The 25,244-nt window shown below is 35.0% G+C and overlaps 1 protein-coding gene across 3 annotated transcripts in view; it reads left to right on the top strand.

Moving 5' to 3' along the window:
• Positions 1-25,244, top strand: part of adprh (ADP-ribosylarginine hydrolase) — a 222,517-nt gene that overhangs the window by 7,333 nt on the left and 189,940 nt on the right. Inside the window, exon 1 of one of the 3 annotated variants that reach the window (XM_026277588.1) lies at positions 2,373-2,554. The exons of the other annotated variants lie outside the window; for them this stretch is intronic. The gene's annotated coding sequence lies outside the window, so the exon portion shown is untranslated. Of the gene's footprint in view, positions 1-2,372; positions 2,555-25,244 lie in introns of those variants that run through there. 3 annotated transcript variants of the gene reach the window in all.

Genomic DNA, 25,244 nt, shown 5'->3' with positions numbered 1-25,244 from the left:
GGCATGTTTGCTGGGTGTGTATATATATATATATATATATATATATATATATATATATATATATATATATACATATACATACAAACACACAGACACACACACACAGACACACTTACTGAATTAACAGGCGTGATCAAGAGGGTATGGCTGCAGACTTGCACTTGCACTCTCAGACTTGCATTCTCAGACTTGCACTCTTCCGCAAGTGACGTCACTTGCAGTCTTTATTTTTATTTATTTTTTTTACTTTTTGTTTCAATTTCCCAACATTTTATAACAGTAGCCAGGTGGCGGAGACAATAAAAAAAATAAACTAAATTACAATGTCACTTGCAATCGGTACTTGCACTCTCTGCTACCTTGCAATCGACACAAATCGTGCTTGTTGCCAATGGAGACAAGAAGCTGTGGTGGTGAATAAACGCAACACGTTAAGCATGTTTCCATATAGAATAAACTGTCTACAACTTGTTTATATCACTGTCTTTGTCCATTAAGCTACATTATGTGTTTTATTTATAATGATTTTCTATAGGAGGAAAACGTTTAATGTACAATTTAACGCACTGCGTTCTGTACTCGTCTGCTTGCCTGTACGGAGCTGATCCTTTTAAAATCACTTAATGCATTTCATAATGCACGTTCATATTTGCTGGTCTGTATATACGTTGAGTCAACAACAAGACATATAAGCTATGCATGCTGAATTGTCTTTATCATCTTAGGCCGGTGACACACTGGCTGCGTGGCATGAGCGCCGCGTGTCTGAAGCGTCCCAGAAGAATGGCGGATTCTGTGTCTTTACACACCAGAAGTGTGCCTGGCGCGCTGCTGCTGTAGAGGGAAACCGTTGACAGACCAGGCTCTTGTCTTCATGACAACAATATCAACTTTTTTTACACACCTACACCTACGCCTACTGATAAACAAAGTATTGACGGCGAAATAGATTATGTTTGGCAGGTGCAATATTTGAAAATCGATAATTATTTATTTATTTTTTAAATTACATTTATATCTGAATTTATGTCAACCTATAGACTTTCAAATATCAAAATATCATGAATTCATATGTATTTGTGTACCAAATGACATGAAAACACATTTTCCTATTATATTTTGCCTGGAAATATTTCCAACACGCGCGTGTGTCGCGGTAAAAATAGGCGTCGGTTCTATTTCTAGCATGCACGCGTTTTCAAGCGCGTCTCACGCAGGCGGTCTGTAAGCTCTAACCTGTTAATACGGGAGCTGAATTAAAAACCGACACGCCACGCAGCTGAGACGCTTGCGCCACGCATCCAGTGTGTACACCTCATTTACACTGAACACGTGTGCGGCGCAATACGGCTGCGACAAGGTTTTATTCCTGCTGTGTCCAAATTCCCAGCAAACATGCCCGCGCGGGCCCAATGCGGGTTTTCTGTGTGACAGTGTGGGCAGAGCAAACCCACACTAAATCCACTTGCCCACAGAAAACCATCATGGGGACCCAAAAGGGCAAACCCGCTGTGGGCCCGCATGGGCTAACCCACAAGGGGCCCCATGTGGGTTAGCCCATGCGGGGCCCACAGCAGTTTTGCCCACAGGGGGGCCCCAAGCGGGTTGCTGCACAGCGGGTTTGCCCTTTTGGGCCCCCATGATGGTTTTCTCTGGGCAAGCCCACTGTGGGAAAACAAGAGAAAACAAGTAAGTAAATTAATAGAGTTTAAGTCTAAATGGGGAACTTTTTTTTAAGAATAGAATTAGAATAGTGAGTGCTAAAGTTAGAGGGTCAAATAAAGATGGAATAGATGTGTTTTAAGCTGATTCTTGAAGGTGGCTAAGGACTGAGCTGCTCGGATTGAGATGGGGAGGTCATTCAACCAGGAGGGAACATTTAATTTAAAAGTCTGTAAAAGTGACACGCAAGCTTCTAGAAGCACATAAGTCTGAAGTAATGCATTTAGGTAAAGAGGTGCAGAGCCAGTGTTGGTTTTGTATGCAAACATCAATACCTTGAATTTAATGTGAGCAGCAATTTGTAGCCAGTGCAAATTGATAAACATATACACATAATATACACAGCACACACATATATTATGTAAAAAAAGAAAAAAAAATAGGTTAAATAAATGTATTTATTTATTTTGGATACGATTCATGATCAATCGTTTAATTATTAAATATTTCTGAAAGGAAAAAAAGGAAAAAGTAATATTTAATAATATAATATATCAAATTTGCGTCAGCTCTTCAGCACGTGATTAATTCTAGCCAATGAGAGCAGGAACTGCCGGAACTCTGCATAGTTAATGAGCTATCATTCCGACTTCAACTGATACCGCCCCGCTTGGCTCAACCAGGTAAGCTTTTTAAATTTCTCAGTTAATTTCTTAATTTTTCATTACAATTTGAAAAATTAGTCAAAATAGTTGTGAATTAATTATTAAATTTGCGTCAGCTCTTCTGCACGTGATTAATTCTAGCCAATGGGAGCAACTGCCGGCACTCTGCATAGTTAATGAGCTGTCATTCCGACTTCAACTGATACCGACCAGCTCCGCTCAACCAGGTAAGCTTTTTACATTTCTCAGTTAATTTCTTAATTTTTCATTACAATTTGTAAAATTATTCAAAATAGTTGTGAATTAATTATTTAATAGGAATTAATTTACACATTTTAATTTTGATTAACAATGTTGCTAGGGGCTTTTTTTAAATGACCAACGGTTTTAACGGCAGACTTCCGATCGTTTAGACAAAGTTTGGTGTGTATAGTGTACTTCCCCTGTGAGGAGTATGAATTAATTCACAGTCACCAATCACCAGTCACAGTCACCAGTACTCAACACAATAGAGCACCAATACAGTCACAGTCACCAATACTCAACACAATAGAGCATCTTTGGGATGTAGTGGATGGGAGCTTTATGCCCTGGATGTTCATCCCACAAATCTCTATGGAGCTAAAAGAGTCTCAATAAAGATAAATGCACACACTACATTCACATATGCACACATAGGATTCATACATGCACACACATGATTCACAAATACACACACAGGATACACAAATGCGTACAAAATTCACAAATGCACACACAGAATGTAAAAAGCACAGAAGATTCACAAATGCATACAAAATATATATGCATAGCACCGCCTGCGACCCTGCTGCTTCCATTATGAGCACTCAAACGCGCGCCTACATTGGAAATAACGAACTTGAGCGCGCAAAAGATGCCATATTTGTACGTCTGAAAGGTCTGGAAGGTTTTTTTTTTTTTTTTTACAATTTGTTAATTTTGGATCTTAGACTACAGTCTACTACACAAAAATAAAAAGAAGACCTTAACACAAAGGATATATATATATATATATATATATATATATATATATATATATATATATATATATATATATAAAAGCTAAATGTTTTAATTTCATTTTCATTTCGATTCATTCCTGGTTTAAAAAAATCTTCAGGTTCCATATGCAGAGCTAATGGGAACGGTCCAGCATTTAGCAATAATTAGTATTAGTTATTATTCTTGATTTTTCAAACTACCAGCATTTTTTAATTGTGCCTTATGTGTGACCAAAAATTAAGTATTATTTGTTTCAGCTGATCGTGCTGGTGCCTCACGCACATAATGGAAACAGAAGTCCTTCACCAGACATTCGGCGTGAGCACTTTGACATATTGTTAATTATGATTTTTTTTTTCATCGATAGCCTACTGAAACGCACACAGCCTCATGAATAATAGCCTAGTTAAGTTTAAAATGGGCAACATCACAAATATGGAAACGTTTGATTTCTCCCGATTGAGCCTATAGCCTATTTTTTTTTCCTCTCACAAACTTTAAAAAAAAAATGCAGCAAACGAAAATAGGTGATTGATCCGTTAAAATGAAACCTATACACGACTCATATTTTTTTTCCTCTGACAATCTTTATTTTTTAGCGTGTTTAAAAAATAAAAAAATAAAGAAAACATTCAGCAAATGAAAATAGGCGTTTAATCCGTTAAAATGTGTTACTCTTGGTTAACAGTACTAATTATAATTATTTTACTTCAGAACAGAGCCTGGGACTAATCTAGGTTATCCATGTTTTTTTTTTTTTTTCATTCCATCTGAAAACGACTTTGTTCATTACATTCACTTCACGCGATCTGGCCCAGATCAGCCTCCCGCAAAGCTCAGCTGTGGACGATTTAAAAATGTTTGATATAAAGCAGTGGTTCTCCACCTGCGGCCAGTCAAGATAATAATGCGGTCTGCACAACATGCTGAAAAAAAAAAAAGAAAAAAAAAACCTTTATCAGTTTGTAAAATTGTATTGTTTACATCAATTTAAAAAAACATATGCAACTAATGAAATATAGGCTATATCCTAATGTTTTTACGTGATTTTTTTTCTTCTTCATATATTATTTTTCAGACATGAGCACTGGCATAAGCATTTAACGAACACATACAAGCGCGCACTTTGGCATAATTCAATTCAAATAGTCATCAACAGCCATTAGGTAAATTGCCTGTAAGGTAAAATTGCCCATCAGAATGGACAAATTTGTTTTTTAAGGGAGAAAAAAAAGAAATTCAAAAAATGCCAGCGAATGAACATGTACAAACTGTCAATAGTCGCAGTATCAGTATTGAAGGAGAAGTGCTGGATTTTCGTTTTATTTATTTATTTATTTATTTTTTGCCCTGCAACTCACTTGAAGAAGATATTGAAAAATATCTCAAGAGAGAACCTCATATTATTAAATTCAAAAGTGCTTTTCCATATTTGGGTCAAAATAGGCTACATTTGTGAACGCACATTTTCTGAAATGTTGCGCGTCAGGTCATGCAAGCCTGCATCTTAAACCCTCTCTCAAACTTTCTGCGTCCGCGAGTCCGCTATATCCGCTAGGTAGGCGTGATTGGAGAGTGTGTGCAGAGGCTCTAGCAGACGACCGCGCTGGACAGGTGCCCGTGGTCAGTTGGCTTCAAAAGCAAAATTGCACATGTGCAGCCAGGCAGAGTGAAGAAGCTCATTGCTACTCGAACCTGTGCAATCCGTCAATAAAATAATATAAAGACAGTCAGATGTGCAATAATTCTGGGCAATTAGAGCTGGCCATCAGCCTGCGCATTCAAAAGTATAAGTTGAAGAAGTCTGCGTCCGCGCTGGCCGTGTCTGCGTCTGGATTGCTCATGCGGAAAGTATAACAGGTGTTACAATCGCAACTTCTTTGTGCTACTTCTTTCAAACTGAATCTCACAAAATTGGTCAGCTCCCGACAGCATCAGGTGTTTTATTTATGGGGAGTAGAATTGTTTATTTCAATGAATTATATATCATAATAGTTAGGCTATAATATTATAAATCAGGTTGGTTTGCATTGCTGACGTAATATGATTATATGCGTAGACTTGCACTTAGACCATAGTGCGGCTCGCTGGAAAAAAAGGTTGAGAACCACTGATATAAAGGTTGCTATCCCATTTTATACAGGAATTGTTAATTAAAAAAAAAAAAAAATCGAATTATATTGTTAGTTCTAATTATATTGTTAACACAAGTTCTTTTAGAACTTTTTTTTTTTTTACTTATAAACTCCTTGAGAATTGAAAGGTAGTTTAATAGTATTTAAATTCAAGTTTAAAAAAAGGTTTTAATTGCTTAAATTATTTTTAATAATGAATAATATGTTATCATGTTTATTCATGTAAAAATACGTGTTTATTAGTAGTAAGTATACTATAGCTTCTGTCAAGATGATTTATGACTTTGACCTTTGACCTTTTGACAGGTTGAACTTCCGGTGACCTTATGATGGATGGGCGGGACAAATGAGATCAAGGGTTAACCTATGACCTTCCCATGCATCGATCATATGGTTTTGACAGAAAGTTTTACCCTATTGACCTAATTAGTTCTAAATCATGGTTTTGACGGCTAGTTTAAACGGAAAATGAAAGACTCCCCACGCATCGATCATGTGCTTTTGACAGAAAGTGTTACCCTATTGACCTAATTAGTTGTAAATTATATTTTTTGACGGCTAGTTTAAACGGTACATGAAAGACTCCCCACACATCGATCATGCGGTTTTGACAGAAAGTTTTACCCTATTGACCTGTTAGTTCTAAATTATAACGGTATATGAAAGACTCCCCACACATCGATCATGTGGTTTTGACAGAATCCGTTTGAACTTTGTGTCAGTTAGGTTGTTTGATCTTTGTGTCAGTTAGTTTGTTTGAAGTTTGTGCCAGTTAGGTTGTTTGAAGTTTGTGTCAGTTAGGTTGTTTGAAGTTTGTGTCAGTTAGTTTGTTTGAACTTTGTGTCAGTTAGGTTGTTTGATCTTTGTGTCAGTTAGTTTGTTTGAAGTTTGTGCCAGCTAGCTTGTTTGAACTTTATCATATATTTGACATTCAGTTATTTCACATATATATATATATATATATATATATATATATATATATATATATATATATATATATATATATATATATATATATATATATATATATATATATATAACATCCTATAATTTATATATATAAAACAATTAAAGGTTGAAAACATATTTTAATTATTTCACATTTATATATATAAAACATTATATAGTTCATATAATCTAAAACACATTTTAATTATTTCACATTTATTTATATATATATATATATATATATATATATATATATATATATACAAAACATTATATAATTCATATAATCTAAAACACATTTTAATTATTTCACATTTATATATATATAAAACATTATATAATTTATATAATCTAAAACACATTTTAATTATTTCACATTCATATATAAAACATTATATAATCTAAAACACATTTTAGTTATTTAACATTTATATATAAAACATTATATAATTTATATAATCTAAAACACATTTTAATTATTTCACATTTATATATATAAAACATTATATAGTTTATATAATATACATAATCTAAAAACAATTTAACTAAGGTTGAAAAAAACATTCCGTTCTTTTAAAAAAAAGGTTATAAATTAAACCGTATAAAAAAATATACTGAAACCGACTGTTTCAGATAAAACAAGATCTTTTTTTTTTTCTTTTTCTTTTTTTAGAGAGCAGGAAAGAGATGTTTTCACACACCTTTGATCCTGACCCTCTGTGTCCCCACTGTCTGCGTTTGCACGCCACAGTGCACACTCGTCGGAATTTACTAACCAATCATAATATCTTCAAAGCCATTTTTAATTAAAACCAAACGTATCTCACACGGGAGTACCATGATTTTGACAGTTTTCTGACGGTTCACCTATGAATTACGGCTGGTGCGCGCCTAGCATCTCTTGTACCCCTTTCTCTCTCTCCCTCTCTCTCCCTCTAATGCCTGTGTACACACATTCGTCTCCAAGTCTTATTTTCTTCTTTTAATGAATATAAACACATTATACATTCACAAACAATATAAAACAAAACATTTACATTAGTTTTGTTCATCACTAAAAAATATACATTTTACCAGGATCGGGGAAAAAATATATAATTGAACAGAATGAAGAATATGGTCTATTGAGGAACCCGGACGTGTCATTGACACAATTCAGTTAAATTCATTTCACATTATTTGTTGCAAGACATTTTCTATATTATATTTAAAACCTTTATATCCATCTTTATATCATATCTTTTTCAAAAAGCTGTTTAATTATTTATTTTAACCGTACACCTACAGTACCACCATACAATAAAATGCTGCATGCACGTACACTTTTAAGCGATCTGAATTATGACTAGCCTATAAATTTCATCATAAGCCACACGTACCTTGTTATATCACTATAATATCCACGGCGCTATACAAATTTGTATTCTGATAAACCATATAAAAAAGCGGACATACGCGTGGACATATCAAGTTAAAAAGAGACTTATCTATTTTAAACAATATTAAATTATATATGACGACATGTTACTAAACCGGAACATACATTTTAAACAAGTATTCATCGTTTTTATAAAACACATCGCAGTAACAGACATGTTACTAAACCAAAACAAATAATTTTATCATACATTTTTTTTTAATCATGTATTCAATCAGTACTTATACAACATATTCAAACACATTTTAAACATATTTTAAACAAAAACTAATCATAAACGCAGCCTTCTCAAAATTACAGACATGTACAATCATGCTGATCACATATTATGGGATATTCAGACTTTTAGCCACTAATACGTTTTAGGATAATGAAAAACACCAACGTCTGAGGGGTGTCAAAATATCTCCAGTCCCCAAAACCCACTAAGACTCCAGGGGTTAAAGAATATGAAAATAAATAATTATATAATGACATCAGGCTTCTAAAGCAATTCATTAAACAAAAAAAAGGTATTCAACATTTAAGATAATCAAACTTATAAAACACACCATACTCTTCTTTTTTTTAAGAGATAACTTATTTTAAATGTGATAGCATAGTATATATACAATAAACATTTCTGATGATACATATAAAAATTTATCCCTTACATTTTTAGACCGGTGAGAGATGTCCAAACATGAATGAAATATCCCCAAAATAAAATAATACGACTTAAAAAATAAAATAAAAATGATTAAATCATAAACAGAATCTCACAGGTCTTCGTAGTGAAATGTATGTGAGACCTGAGGGGCTGCTTCACACACACCCCGCGCAGGCGAGGGTGGAGTTCCAGACCGCATGATCTAAGTCAATGGTGTACATTATTTCAAAGCTAACATTAATGTAATTTTTTTTAATAATCAGTACCCCCAGTACATCTGATGTCCGTTGATTCTTAATTCATGATATATATTACCTAAAATATTTTATATTTTTATATAATATTATATAATAAAAAATTATTTATATCATATTATATCATACATCATACATATGATTATATTATATTAGATGCGTCATGCATTAATCACTTTAGATTCTTTAAAGTTCTTATTTTTAGCACCATCTTCAAAGTTTTCATACCATCTCTCTCTCTCTGCCCCTCACACACACACACACACACACACACACACTCACTCTCTCCCCCTCTCTCTCACACACACACACTCTCTCTCTCTCTCTCTCTCTCTCTCTCTATCTCTCTCACACACACACACACACACACACACACACACACACAATGAAACATGAAGCCAAAGTCTTTCTGTATGTTTTTTAAAAAATAAAACTTAAAATATTGATTTTGCTTTAAATCTATGCTGAGGAGCTCGTTTGTTTGTCACAGTATAGACTGTGAAGTTTAGATGAAGTTGCTTTATCTTTTAGAAGAAAGACCCTCGATCGTATTCAACCATTAAAGATGGTTCAGGAAAGACCCACGCGTCCTAGAGATGTAATTTATGTGCGTTGCTACGGTCGTAAACCTTTCACATATCTACGGTACTTTCAGACACAGAGCAGGAAAGACATTTGCAGGCCCTCTGCTTAGCCGTCCCAAAATACCTCCATTTAAAAGCAAAAATATTAAAATGACCGCCTGTACATCTAACAGGCTGTAGTTCTATTTTTTATATATTTTGTATTAAAAGTACTATCCATATTATATTCCTTATTTAAAACAATATATTTAACCGACAGTATCCCCCCCCCCCCAACGTGTGTTTTCCATCAGTTGTTTGCCCTTCAGCCTTATTTTTTTTTTTTTTATTTAACCTTTATTTAACCAGGAAAGTCCCATTGAGGTTAAAAACCTCTTTTTCAAGGGAGTCCTGGCCAAGAGGCAGCAAAAACACAGTCAATTACATTTATAAAAGTTATACAATACAAATAATTAAAAACATTTGCAATTTAAACAGGTCATTTCAGGTTCTCTCAATCTGGACTTAAAAGCATTTAAGGAAATGAGTTCAGATAATTTCAAGTCTTTTTGCAAAAAGTTCCATGCAGAAGGAGCTGAGTAGACAAAAGCCCTTTTTCCCAGTTCTGTACGGGCAAATGGAACAAAGAGCAGCAAGTGATCATTTGATCGCAATGAATAAGAATCAACACTTCTCCATGTGATTAAACTACAGATGTAGGATGGCAAAAGACCAAGCATGGCCTTATAGATAAAAGTATGCCAGTGCCCTGATCTCCTGTTGGACAATGATGGCCATCCCACTCTGGAATATAATTCACAATGATGGGTCAAGTTTTTACAATTCGTAATAAATCTCAGAGACGCATGATAAACAGTGTCAATCTTATACAGACATTGTGCTGAAGCGGTCCTATACACCAGGTCTCCATAATCTAAGACAGATAAAAATGTTGCAGTGACTAGCTGCTTTTTTGCTTTAAAAGAAAAACAAAATTTATTTCGAAAGAAAAAGGACAGTTTAAGTTTGAGTTTCTTCACAAGGTTGTCTATATGAGGCTTAAAAGTGAGAGCATCATCAAGCCAGATACCAAGGTACTTATAAGAATGAACCACCTCTATGACACTTCCAGTCAAAGTGAACACAGGAGGAGGAGCTTGAGAAACCTTCTTAGTATTTCTAAACAGCATCAGTTTGGTCTTATCAGCATTGAGAACCAGCTTAAGCTGCATAAGCGTACGTTGAACCACATCAAAAGCTTTCTGCAAAGACTCAACCGCTTTAGCTGGGGATGATCCAAAACAATAAATAATCGTGTCATCAGCATAGAAATGCATATTAGCATCTGACATATTGTGGCCTAGTTCATTTATATACATAATAAACAATAGAGGACCTAATATTGAGCCTTGTGGCACCCCCTTTTGGACCTTCACTAATGCAGAACATAGACCATCACATTTAATGCACTGAGTCCTGTCACTCAGATAATTCATGAACCAGGAAACTACACAATCAGACAATCCCAGACAAAGAAGCCTTTGCTTTAAAACAGCATGGTCCACTGTGTCAAAAGCTTTCGACAGATCAAGAAAAAGTGATGCACAGAATTGCTTTCTATCAAGAGCGACAAGTATGTCATTAATTACTTTTGTAACAGCAGTGATGGTACTGTGCTTTTTCCTGAAGCCTGACTGCAGTTTAGAAAGGAGTTCATTTGAGTATAAAAACTCTTTTATTTGGTCTGAAACAAGGGATTCTAAAATTTTTGACAAAACACACAAATTAGATATAGGTCGATAGTTAGTTAAAACTGCTGGATCACCTCCTTTAAACAAGGGAGTAACAAAAGCTGACTTCCAAACTGATGGTATTTCATTGTTTTGAATTGACAGATTAAAAATAATTGTAAGGGGCTCTGCAACAAAATCAGCCGCCTTTTTCAAAAAGTAAGGCTCTATTAAATCTGGTCCAGGAGGTTTTCTGTGATCTAATGCTTTAAGAGCTCCATGCACCTGCTGCACAGTAAAAGAAACAAAATTAAAAGGCTCTCCAGAAAACACTGATGAGTATGTGCATGGAGTGACAGCGACTACTCCTGTCGACTCGGACAGAGAACCAACTGATACAAAATGCTCATTAAAGCAATTTAAGACATCAACTCTGTCGTAGACTGGGAGAGAGTTTTTTAAGACAAATTTTGGGAGGGCTTCATTACTTTTATTCACAGAAAGAGACTTGATGACTTTCCAAAATTTCTGTGTATTATTGAGGTTTTCACTTGTGACTGATAAATAATATTCTGATTTAGCCTTTTTGATAAGAGAGGTACATTTATTTCTTAGTTGTCTGAAAATGGACCAGTCAGTGGCAGAATCACCATTTCTAGCTTTAGCCCATGCCACATTTCGCTGATGGATAATGTCTGACAACTCTGGAGAAAACCAAGGGTTTTCCCGTCCCTTCACTCTGTGCTTTGTCCAAGGAGCATGTTTATTTACAATTTTCTCAAAATTCTCCTTAAAAAGTGTCCAGGCAAGCTCAACGTCAGGCAACAGGCCTAGCTGTCCCCAGTTAATCAAAGATAGATCATGATGATAGGCTTGTTCATTAAAATTTTTCAAATTCCTCTTTCTAATAATTTGTGATTTACATTTGGGTATTTTACTGCCTCTCGAAGTAGCAATAACACAATGATCACTCAGATCATTACAAAAGACACCCATGGATAAAAATTTATGAGGGACATTTGTTAGAATCAAGTCAATTAAAGTAGATTTATCTGGATATTTGAGATTAGGCCTTGTAGGTACATTTACCAACTGGCTAAGATTGACAGAATCACAGAAAGATTTAAATTCATCAGAAACAACATTTAGCCAGTCCCAATTCAAGTCTCCGGCCAGTAAAAGTTCCCTATAGTTTAATCTGGACAAAAGAAGCTTTAAAGATCATAAAGCCTCCCTGGAGGCCGATGGAGGTCTATAACACCCCACAACAGTAATTGAAAGGGACTTAAATATTTCAACATTTAAGGCCAAAAACTCCATTTGCTTACAGAGAGACTCAGACAGAACAACTGATGCACCAAATCTTGACTTAACATAGATAGCAACACCACCACCTTTCTTGGGCCTGTCACTGCGAAAAACATTATACCCATGCACATTTATATCTTCATTAGTAATTGATTTCGTCAACCATGTCTCCGAAATTATCACTATGTCTGCATCTGTAGATTCAATCCAAATTCTAACCATGTCCATTTTGGGTAGTAAACTGCGAACATTAAGATGAACAAATTTAAGTCCAGGCATTGATTTAAATTCAGCAGGGGTCAAGACACATTGCAAACCGGGGCCAGGATTGGGCTGCACATTTCCAGATAAAAGTAGGAGTAGTGTAATAATCAATCTGCATTTCACAGTATATTTTGAAGCCGGCCTATCATATGCTGAAACCAGGCAATGCCTGTCATTAATTGAGAAAGACAAATTATACAAAGCAAAACAATTATTACGTAGTGCTTTTCATTTAGCCTACTGTAAGATCCCTTTACAATAGTGTAATGAAAGTTAACTTTTCTTAAAAGTTTATAGTTGTATTTTACTATATCCCCATCCTTCTATCCTGTAGATTGTATGCGTACTGTAAAATAACAAATATACATCTTGCTTATAGTCAGTCAAATAATTACACCTACAATTTGAAACGTGTTTAAACACGTTGTGTGTCACTAAAGCAAGGCACACCGTCTATCGTCTTATTTTTTTTTAATAACGCGATGACCGGCATCGTCTCTTCATATAATTTATGCACCCGAGTGCTTTTCTCTCCAGAGAGGAAAACCCTGTCTCTTTGGATATGTTTCGCAGAAACATAATTTCTACATCAGAAATTTTTTTAAATGTACGACTGAACTTTTCTCATTCGACAGAAATACTATTTTCAAATTATTTACCCTATAACACTCGGTGTAAATGTTCTTACCTAGAGCAGAAAACATACGCTTTGACTATTTTGTAGGCATCGTGTGATGTTAAATGGTTTACTAAAAAAAAAAAAAAACTGTAATCACCGGCAGCTGTGATTTTCAAAATGAAAGAAATATACGAGCTGAGGACGTTTCAACTATTATCATCATTTCCTTTTGACCCAGATAAACCGGTAATTAATTTTCTACGCGAGTGTCACAATATACAGTTCTCATACTATCGGTGTAAATAGCCGTGCTAAAACATTTCTGACTGTTTTTGCAGGCCAGCAGATCATGTCAAGGGTGTTTCACATCTAAGAATCACAATGTTTTGTAAATGACATTTTTCTTACACCTCGATATTTAGCCGTATCAAGATTTTGGAGGTCCGTTCACAATTTGTTTGTCGGATCCTACGTTTTTATGCGATCTTTGTGCGGCGTCATCGTAATAGGAATAAATGAAAATTAAGAAATTAAGTTACAGTTTCTCTCTTCGAGATATTTATTTTAGCTCAACTATGTGTCTGTCCAAAAGTGTGATCGCATGAAGCATCGAAGCAAAAATGAAGTCTAGCTGTTTTACACTTAAAACTATTACAACCTAAACAAATCAAACGGTACACTCGTTTAAGTTTGAGCGCGTTAAAGTTTCCACACTCTTGTGAGATACATTTTATCCATAACCTTTTGTGTATTCGAGCGACCAAACCACTAAGATAGATAGTATAGCAAGAAAACTAACGTTTACAACGCATATAGAATTCAGAATACAATTGTTAAAGTATTTTTTTTTTGTTAACTGTTGATTTGTAAATTATATTTTTATTACTCCGTTAGATTTAGTCATCGGGTTCGGATAGCCGATGACACAATTCACATTTTTATTTTTAAGACTCCTGTAAGTTCATGCTAAATTTCGCGTGGGAAAGAGAGCGCGGTGAGCGTATTCTATTCATTTAAGAAAAATTGCCCAAACTTTTCTATTATTTTGACAAAACACGACACAACGACATTAAACAATGTTATCAGTTCCTACGGCCATCTTCTTCGATTCAAATAAAGCAACATCTCTAGTGTATGTGCTAAACATCTTTGCTTCTCCACTTCTCCAGATTTGTTAGATGGGCTACCGTTGTAATACAAACACATTTGAGAACTACGACGTTCTCACTTTTGTAACGGTTATAGAAAAATGCCGTACACACTTTTGCATTTCATAATTCAGTGATTTTAGCTGTAATGAGCACATAAGACAAAAATTGTCAACGTGTGACTCGTAAACATGTATCATTTTATTTATTCATTTATTTTTACCAGAGATAGTCGACCGATCTGTTGACACGTTGTTTTGCAGTTTTCTCTGACTGCGGTCAAACATACACTGCCTGTTCATAGGAATTTTACGGCATAAAAATATCGCCCCTACATCTAGAGCTCTTGTTTATATAGCCGATGACCACGTTCACATTGTTTCAACATCTCCGCTCGACATTAAAGAGTAGGCCTATGCGTACTCTCCTTCGGTCATAAGCATTATCATCTGCCGCGCGCTGAGATTTTTCTGCTTTGTCCACTGTTGACGGATTTGCTAGAGGGACTATGTCGCCCCGTTGTAACGTGATTACGTTTAAGATCCATAAGATTGCGCTACATTCACCTTAAAAGGTTATAGATATAGTCTTTTATACAGGAAATGTGTATCGGAATAACAATTACCTAATAGTGAAGTCCGCTCTTTTAAACTATTGTGAAAACTTGTAATGTTGAACCGGCCCACCAGCCGTGTATCTTTTTCATTGTTTTTTAGATAAAGACTATTCTCAGAGTTAGGTCAAACAGACAAAAACATGAACAAAATAGAGTACAAGATGATTAAATGATTGTCAAGAGAGTGTTTAAACTGAGATTGTGATGCACTTTAGAGCTTTTTCTGGTCTACCTGTGTCACAATGACAAATAATAGGCACTACCTCGACTTTTAAAATGAGCCTTACCATCTTCTGTTATGACTCTTATACTTAATACAAACCCATCTACTACACTAAAGTTAGACATTAAAAGTCATGGATGTTATGGATGTGGTATTTTCATCGTATGCATCTCTAAACAGTACTTCAATAAATAAACCGCTGTTGATAAGTCGTTCATTTAAGTGAGAGGCGGGATGATTTTGACCGTTTTAGTCATTCGTCGTGCTTAAGGTCTGATCCGGGAAACCGCACTACGACTGTAACTGCGCTGTCACGTCTAAATAACCCGCTCTTCTTTAAGAAAACCGCGAGGCGAGCAGTTTCTGACATCTATTAATTCACTTCATTTTTTTTCACCACCACAAATATTTTGTTTAGCATACATATTAGTTTTAGTCAGTTACATAGACGTCACGCATTAAGTTTATAGTTATTTTAAATAATTATGATGGAGTTACAGGTTTAGGTTAGTGGGGTGCCTGTAAGCGGTGACAACTTCGAGCATCGGAGACGACGGTGTTACTCAAACAGCCCATATCTTTATCTTTTAACAAAAACTGTCGTATTACGCGTTACTAAGACAAAATCTGTAACAGCGTTCATTAATACGTTGAAATGAAAATAAACACACAAAACTTTATAATGACCGTGAGTTCAATATAGCCTAACACCGCATTGACAAATGTTTGTTCTAACGCTTTCGCCCAAAAATTGCGAGATTTCTTAACGGACGCTAGAGCGAACTGTAAACCACACACTTCCTCATCGCATTACGCTAAGAAACTGCACATGGTTAAAGCTATTACACCAGAAACTGTCTAAAGTTGTTAATGTACAAGCACAGTAAACTATTTCTACAAAAAATATCATTGCACTACTGTTTTTGCATATAATACATCGTTCAACAATACTTTTGCACACTCATTCGACTTTATTTATTACCGCCGTTCTCACGTTCCTGCTGTTCATAATGTATATATAATCCTTCATTGCTCGGTTCATCATGTACATACGATCCCTACATTGCATTCATATTTATATTCTGTATATACTCTGATCAATATCGTATATAGCAACTACACTGTATATTCTGTATAGCTTTACTTACTCTGCACTTTTATGTATATAAAACACTATATTCTTGCACTTCTGGTTAGATGCTAACTGCATTTCATTAGCTCTGTACTTGTACTCTGCATAATGACAATAAAGTTGAATCTAAACAAGTACAATCTTCCAGGACTCTGCTCATTCTTTCTGTTTCAATTTGTTTAAACGGACTTTCGCATTCTTATCTTATTTTCACCAACTAAGCGTTATTCCTAGGCCTCGCGGATTGTTTTCTAGTTTTGGCCCTCAAATTCTTTGTTCATACTTAGCGATATCTCTGCGAATTTGCTCGATTTCATAAATTATCTTTTACGTCATATCATTATACTATCCTAGTTTATATCAGATACAAGTTTGTTTCTTCATATTTCTCTTACATCTACCCCAGTTAGAGTATCCGCGACTGTACACTCATTTGTAAGTCTCTTCGGACGTATGCTAAATCATTAAAATCCAAAAAATGAACTCTGAGAAAGAATATCCGGTGAAAGGATTCAAACTTTTATTTCAACAAAACAGTGTTGAATTTACAACGAAGTAATGAAGAAAGTGATCAAATTGTTATTACAAACAATAGGGATGACATGACATCACAAGTTATCTAGCCAGAAAAGAAAATCTCGGCAGGCCCTCAAGTTTTGTTCTACTATGAAATTGACGACGGTTTCAATGATTTCATGTATGGCGAAACCATAATGTTTAGCGACTAACATCACACACAAATCCGTTATGCACGTACACAGACTGAGAGTCTCGTTAATGTACATCTCGCCGCTACATTCGGCCGTCACATACAGAATTTTTCTGGTCGTTACACAAATCGGCGCCTTGCTGGTCGTATACAAGCTCGTCAAATCGGGCCACGGATTAATTTTCAGTCTTCTTACAACGTCCATTTCTTTCTTGAGATTTGTTACTCGCTTGGAATCCGTCGTACAATCAAGATTCGGATCAGACGCATCGTCTATGATTTTACGCATCAGATCAATCATTTGCTCTCTGTAACATTGTTTAAACATAGAGTCTATGTTGGCTTTTACAGGACACATCTTTCCTTCGTCACAGCCGCACTCCACTCGATCATCCGCAGCAGCGCTGGTAGTGGCGGACATCCTTTTCAGAATTTGTTCCAAGACGTAAACCGAGCGTTTTAAAATCCACGATGATCAATTCCACGACGATCCAGTGTTTTTTTCAAATGGTTCAGATCCGTCGAAACCTTATTATTTGAAAATTAGAGAGTGCGTCAGTTTCAGACAAAGCCGATTCTGTCAGTCCACGTAGATACTGACAGATACTCCATCGACCGCGCTGTAAAACCCTTGTTCGCGGATCATAAGAAAACCTGCGATAACTGCAGAGTTTATGAGGTCAGCCGCTCACAGGGGATAAAGACTAGCCGTAGTCACGAGGAAGTAGCGGTGGATCTTCTGTACATTCGACCAAAAAAAAAAATAGGTTGTGGGTGTTGCGCTCAAAAAGCGGAGGAGGGTGAAGGGCCCTGGTTAGGGTTTGACTTGCGAGAAATATGAAGAAACAAACTTGTATCTGATATAAACTAGGATAGTATAATGATATAACGTAAAAGATATTTTATGAAATCGAGCAAATTCGCAGAGATATCGCGACGTATGAACAAAGAGGTTGACGGCAAAACTAGAAAACAATCCGCGAGGCCTAGGAATAACGCTTAGTTGGTGAAAATAAGATAAGAATGCGAAAGTCAGTTTAAACTAATTGAAACAGAAAGAATGAGCAGAGTCCTGGAATATTGTACTTGTTTAGATTCAACTTTATTGTCATTATGCAGAGTACAAGTACAGAGCTAATGAAATGCAGTTAGCATCTAACCAGAAGTGCAAGAATATAGTGTTTTATATACATAAAAGTGCAGAGTAAGTAAAGCTATACAGAATATACAGTGTAGTTGCTATATACGATATTGATCAGAGTATATACAGAATATAAATATGAATGCAATGTAGGGATCGTATGTACATGATGAACCGAGCAATGAAGGATTATATATACATTATGAACAGCAGGAACGTGAGAACGGCGGTAATAAATAAAGTCGAATGAGTGTGCAAAAGTATTGTTGAACGATGTATTATATGCAAAAACAGTAGTGCAATGATATTTTTTGTAGAAATAGTTTACTGTGCTTGTACATTAACAACTTTAGACAGTTTATGGTGTAATAGCTTTAACCATGTGCAGTTTCTTAGCGTAATGCGATGAGGAAGTGTGCGGTTTACAGTTCGCTCTAGCGTCCGTTAAGAAATCTCGCAATTTTAGGGCGAAAGCGTTAGAACAAACATTTGTCAATGCGGTGTTAGGCTATATTGAACTCACGGTCATTATAAAGTTTTGTGTGTTTATTTTCATTTCAACGTATTAATGAACGCTGTTACAGATTTTGTCTTAGTAACGCGTAATACGACAGTTTTTGTTAAAAGATAAAGATATGGGCTGTTTGAGTAACACCGTCGTCTCCGATGCTCGAAGTTGTCACCGCTTACAGGCACCCCACTAACCTAAACCTGTAACTCCATCATAACTATTTTAAATAACTATAAACTTAATGCGTGACGTCTATGTAACTGACTAAAACTAATATGTATGCTAAACAAAATATTTGTGGTGGTGAAAAAAATGAAGTGAATTAATAGATGTCAGAAACTGCTCGCCTCGCGGTTTTCTTAAAGAAGAGCGGGTTATTTAGACGTGACAGCGCAGTTACAGTCGTAGCGCGGTTTCCTGGATCAGACCTTAAGCACAACGAATGACTAAAACGGTCAAAATCATCCCGCCTCTCACTTAAATGAACGACTTATCAACAGCGGTTTATTTATTGAAGTACTGTTTAGAGATGCATACGATGAAAATACCACATCCATGACATCCATGACTTTTAATGTCTAACTTTAGTGTAGTAGATGGGTTTGTATTAAGTATAAGAGTCATAACAGAAGATGGTAAGGCTCATTTTAAAAGTCGAGGTAGTGTCTATTATTTTTCATTGTGACACAGGTAGACCAGAAAAAGCTCTAAAGTGCATCACAATCTCAGTTTAAACACTCTCTTGACAATCATTTAATCATCTTGTACTCTATTTTGTTCATGTTTTTGTCTGTTTGACCAAACTCTGAGAATAGTCTTTATCTAAAAACAATGAAAAAGATACACGGCTGGTGGGCCGGATCAACATTAAAAGTTTTCACAATAGTTTAAAAGAGCGGACTTCACTATTAGGTAATTGTTATTCCGATACACATTTCCTGTATAAAAGACTATATCTATAACCTTTTCAGGTGAATGTAGTGCAATCTTATGGATCTTAAACGTAATCACGTTACAACAAGGCGACATAGTCCATCTAGCAAATCCGTCAAAAGTGGACAAAGCAGAAAAATCTCAGCGCACGGCAGATGATAATGCTTATGACCGAAGGAGAGTACACATAGGCCTACTCTTTAATGTCGAGCGGAGATGTTGAAACAATGTGAACATGGTCATCAGCTATATGAACAAGAGCTCTAGATGTAGGGGCGATATTTTTATGCCATAAAATTCCTATGAACAGGCAGTGTATGTTTGACCGCAGTCAGGGAAAACTGCAAAACAACATGTCAACAGATCGGTCGACTATCTCAATTTTTTTCACAATCACAATTTTTGTCTTATGTGCTCATTACAGCTAAAATCACTGAATTATGAAATGCAAAAGTGTGTACGGCATTTTTCTATAACCGTTACAAAAGTGAGAACGTCGTAGTTCTCAAATGTGTTTGTATTACAACGGTAGCCCATCTAACAAATCTGGAAAAGTGGAGAAGCAAAGATGTTTAGCACATACACACGTACACTAGAGATGTTGCTTTATTTGAATCGAAGAAGATGGCCGTAGGAACTGATTACATTGTTTAATGTCGTCGTGTTTTGTCGTCGTGTTTTGTTTTGTCCAGTTGGCATGGACTTACAGGAGTCTTAAAACAAAATGTGATTTGCGTCATCGGCTATCCGAACACGATGACTAAATCTAATGGAAGTAATAAAAATATCATTTACAAATCAACATTTAACAAAAAAAAATACTTTAACAATTGTATTCTGAATTCTATATGCGTTGTAAACGTAAGTTTTCTCGCTATACTCTCTTTCTTAGTGATTTGGTCGCTCGAATACACGAAAGGCCGTCCAAAATCTTGATACGGCTAAATCTCGAGGTGTAAGAAAAATGTCATTTACAAAACATTGTGATTCTTAGATGTGAAACACCCTTGACATGATCTGTTGGCCTGCGCTCAAATAGTCATAAATGTTTTAGCACAGCTATTTACACAAATAGTATGAGAACTGTATATTGTTTCACTCGCATAGAAAATTAATTACCGCTTTATCCGGGTCAAAGGGAAATGATGATAATAGTTGAAACATCCTTAGCTCGTACATTTCTTTCTTTTTGAAAAATCACAGCTGCTGGTGATTACTGTTTTTTTTTAGTAAACCATTTAACATTACACGATGCCTACAAAATAGTCAAAGCGTATGTTTTCTGTTCTAGGTAAGAACATTTACACCGAGTGTTATAGGCCGGGTAAATAATTTGAAAATAGTATTTCTGTCGAATGAGAAAAGTTCAGTCGTACATTTAAAAAAAATTCTGATGTAGAAATTATGTTTCTGCCAAACATATCCAAAGAGAACGGGTTTTCCTCTCTGGAGAGAAAAGCACTCGGGTGCATAAATTATATGAAGAGACAATGCCGGTCATCGCGTTATTAAAAAAAAATAAGACGATAGACGGTATGCCTTGCTTTAGTGACACACAACGTGTTTAAACACGTTTCAAATTGTAGGTGTAATTATTTGACTGACTATAAGCAAGATGTATATTTGTTATTTTACAGTACGCATACAATCTACAGGATAGAAGGATGGGGATATAGTAAAATACAACTATAAACTTTTAAGAAAAGTTAACTTTCATTACACTATTGTAAAGGGATCTTACAGTAGGCTAAATGAAAAACACTACGTAATAAGGCTGATGGGCAAACAACTGATGGAAAACACACGTTGGCGGGATACTGTCGGTTAAATATATTGTTTTAAATAAGGAATATAATATGGATAGTACTTTTAATACAAAATATATAAAAAATAGAACTACAGCCTGTTAGATGTACAGGCGGTCATTTTAATATTTTTGCTTTTAAATGGAGGTATTTTGGGACGGCTAAGCAGAGGGCCTGCAAATGTCTTTCCTGCTCTGTGTCTGAAAGTACCGTGGATATGTGAAAGGTTTACGACCGTAGCAACGCACATAAATTACATCTCTAGGACGCGTGGGTCTTTCCTGAACCATCTTTAATGGTTGAATACCATCGAGGGTCTTTCTTCTAAAAGATAAAACAACTTCATCAAAAACTTCACAGTCTATACTGTGACAAACAAACGAGCTCCTCAGTATAGATTTAAAGCAAAATCAATATTTTAAGTTTTATTTTTAAAAAAAACATACAGAAAGACTTTGGCTTCATGTTTCATTGTGTGTGTGTGTGTGTGTGTGTGTGTGTGTGAGAGAGAGAGAGAGAGAGAGAGAGAGAGAGAGATAGAGAGAGAGAGAGAGAGAGAGAGAGAGAGAGAGTGTGTGTGTGTGAGAGAGAGAGGGGGGTGAGTGAGTGAGTGAGTGTGTGTGTGTGTGTGTGTGTGTGTGTGAGAGGGGGAGAGAGAGGGAGAGAGAGAGAGATGGTATGAAAACTTTGAAGATGGTGCTAAAAATAAGAACTTTAAAGAATCTAAAGTGATTAATGCATGACGCATCTGATATAATATGATCATACATATGATATGATATAATATGATATAAATAATTTTTTATTATATAATATTATATAAAAATATAAAATATTTTAGGTAATATATATCATCATTTTGTTGAATTAAGAATCAACGGACATCAGATGTAGTGGGGGTACTGATTATTAAAAAAACATTACATTAATGTTAGCTTTGAAATAATGTACACCATTGACCATTGATCATGCGGTCTGGAACTCCACCCTCGCCTGCACGGGGTGTGTGTGAAGCAGGCCCTCAGGTCTCACATACATTTCACTACGGGGACCTGTGAGATTCTGTTTATGATTTAATAATTTTTATTTTATTTTTTAAGTCGTATTATTTTATTTTGGGGATATTTCATTCATGTTTGGACATCTCTCACCGGTCTAAAAATGTAAGGGATAAATTTTTATATGTATCATCAGAAATGTTTATTGTATATATACTATGCTATCACATTTAAAATAAGTTATCTCTTAAAAAAAAAGAAGAGTATGGTGTGTTTTATAAGTTTGATTATCTTAAATGTTGAATACCTTTTTTTGTTTAATGAATTGCTTTAGTAGCCCGATGTCATTATATAATTATTTATTTTCATATTCTTTAACCCCTGGAGTCTGAGTGGGTTTTGGGGACTGGAGATATTTTGACACCCCTCAGACATTGGTGTTTTTCATTATCCTAAAACGTATTAGTGGCTAAAAGTCTGAATATCCCATAATATGTGATCAGCATGATTGTACATGTCTGTAATTTTGAGAAGGCTGCGTTTATGATTAGTTTTTGTTTAAAATATGTTTAAAATGTGTTTGAATATGTTGTATAAGTACTGATTGAATACATGATTAAAAAAAATGTATGATAAAATTATTTGTTTTGGTTTAGTAACATGTCTGTTACTGCGATGTGTTTTATAAAAACGATGAATACTTGTTTAAAATGTATGTTCCGGTTTAGTAACATGCCGTCATATATAATTTAATATTGTTTAAAATAGAGATAAGTCTCTTTTTAACTTGATATGTCCACGCGTATGTCCGCTTGTTTATATGGTTTATCAGAATACAAATTTGTATAGCGCCGTGGATATTATAGTGATATAACAAGGTACGTGTGGCTTATGATTAAATTTATAGGCTAGTCATAATTCAGATCGCTTAAAAGTGTACTTGCATGCAGCATTTTATTGTATGGTGGTACTGTAGGTGTACGGTTAAAATAAATAATTAAACAGCTTTTTGAAAAAGATATGATATAAAGATGGATATAAAAGGTTTTAAATATAATATAGAAAATGTCTTGCAACAAATAATGTGAAATGAATTTAACTGAATTGTGTCAATGACACGTCCGGGTTCCTCAATAGACCATATTCTTCATTCTGTTCAATTATATATTTTTTCCCCGATCCTGGTAAAATGTATATTTTTTAGTGATGAACAAAACTAATGTAAATGTTTTTTGTTTTATATTGTTTGTGAATGTATAATGTGTTTATATTCATTAAAATAAGAAAATAAGACTTGGAGACGAATGTGTGTACACAGGCATTAGAGGGAGAGAGAGGGAGAGAGAGAAAGGGGTACAAGAGATGCTAGGCGCGCACCAGCCGTAATTCATAGGTGAACCGTCAGAAAACTGTCAAAAACATGGTACTCCCGCATGAGATACATTTGGTTTTAATTAAAAATGGCTTTGAAGATATTATGATTGGTTAGTAAATTCCGACGAGTGTGCACTGTGGCGTGCAAACACAGACAGTGGGGACACAGAGGGTCAGGATCAAAGGTGTGTGAAAACATCTCTTTCCTGCTCTCTAAAAAAAAGAAAAAGAAAAAAAAAAGATCTTGTTTTATCTGAAACAGTCGGTTTCAGTATATTTTTTTATACGGTTTAACCCTTTCGACTCGATTAACGCATATATGCGTTTTGAGTCATTTTCACCTGATAACCCCGAAAAGAACTTAAATTACACTCTCAGTTTTAATCGTACAGATAAGAGCAATACATCAATCGAATCTGTAAAGGGTCTAGTTTTTTTTGGATACAGACATAATAACAAAAAACCTTTGTGCACTCATAAAATAAATATAACAAACAAGGTGCGCTGTCTACAGTCTTTGTCTCCGCTGATCGTCATGTACAAACATTTCATTAAAATGAACTGTAACTCCGTGAATACTCAACGAAGAGACATGAGAGAGATATCTATAGAAAGCCTGGAATGTCTACTTTTAAACTAAACAAGTGCTGCCGAAAACAAATATTCTGAGATAAAGTAATCCATATGAAAACAACGCAATGTCTGTTTTTCATATCTCCGCTCATTATATCTAATGTGACCACGCCCCCGCGCTTAACGCGCTATTCAGATTCAAACTGAAGCGCGCGGCTTGAATACGCCCACACAGAAGAAAAAGCAGCAAGACTATTCTTCAAGTTTTTATTTTATTTTACTGTTTGCTTCGCGATGAGAGGACTAAGACATAATTCCCCCCAAAAAGATGTGATGTGGTTGAGGATTTGAGAAATGGATTTCCTCAGAAAAAAGAATGAAGCACTTTATTCAGCAGAGATCATAAACATGAGTAAGTCTCTTTTTATTTATTTGTACTAGTTTTCACATAACGTGTAAACATTTTACTAGTTAGACTTTTTCCAAATACTTTTTCCAAACTATAATTCCTGACTAAATGTATAATCAAGTGAAACATTATGAAGTTTCAATAACAATATACAATACTATACCATTCAAAAGCTTGATGTAAATAATATAAATGTGACAAATAGAGATAACTCTAACAAATGAAAAACAATGCAGTTCTTTCGATTTATTCCCCCTAAAAAAAACTGAAAAATATTATCAGCTCTTTTCAACATTAATAATAATAATAATAATAATAATAATAATGATAATAAATGGGGTTTATTTGGTAGAAAATAAGATTGTTAAAAGGATTTCTGAAGGATTGTGTGACTAGAGAAAGGATGCCAAAAAA

The sequence above is a fragment of the Carassius auratus genome, chromosome 12 (genome assembly GCF_003368295.1).
Source record: "Carassius auratus strain Wakin chromosome 12, ASM336829v1, whole genome shotgun sequence".
Classification (NCBI taxonomy): Eukaryota; Metazoa; Chordata; class Actinopteri; order Cypriniformes; family Cyprinidae; genus Carassius; species Carassius auratus.
Note: the sequence above shows the minus strand (reverse complement) of the source record. Positions and strands in the feature narration are given on the sequence as shown.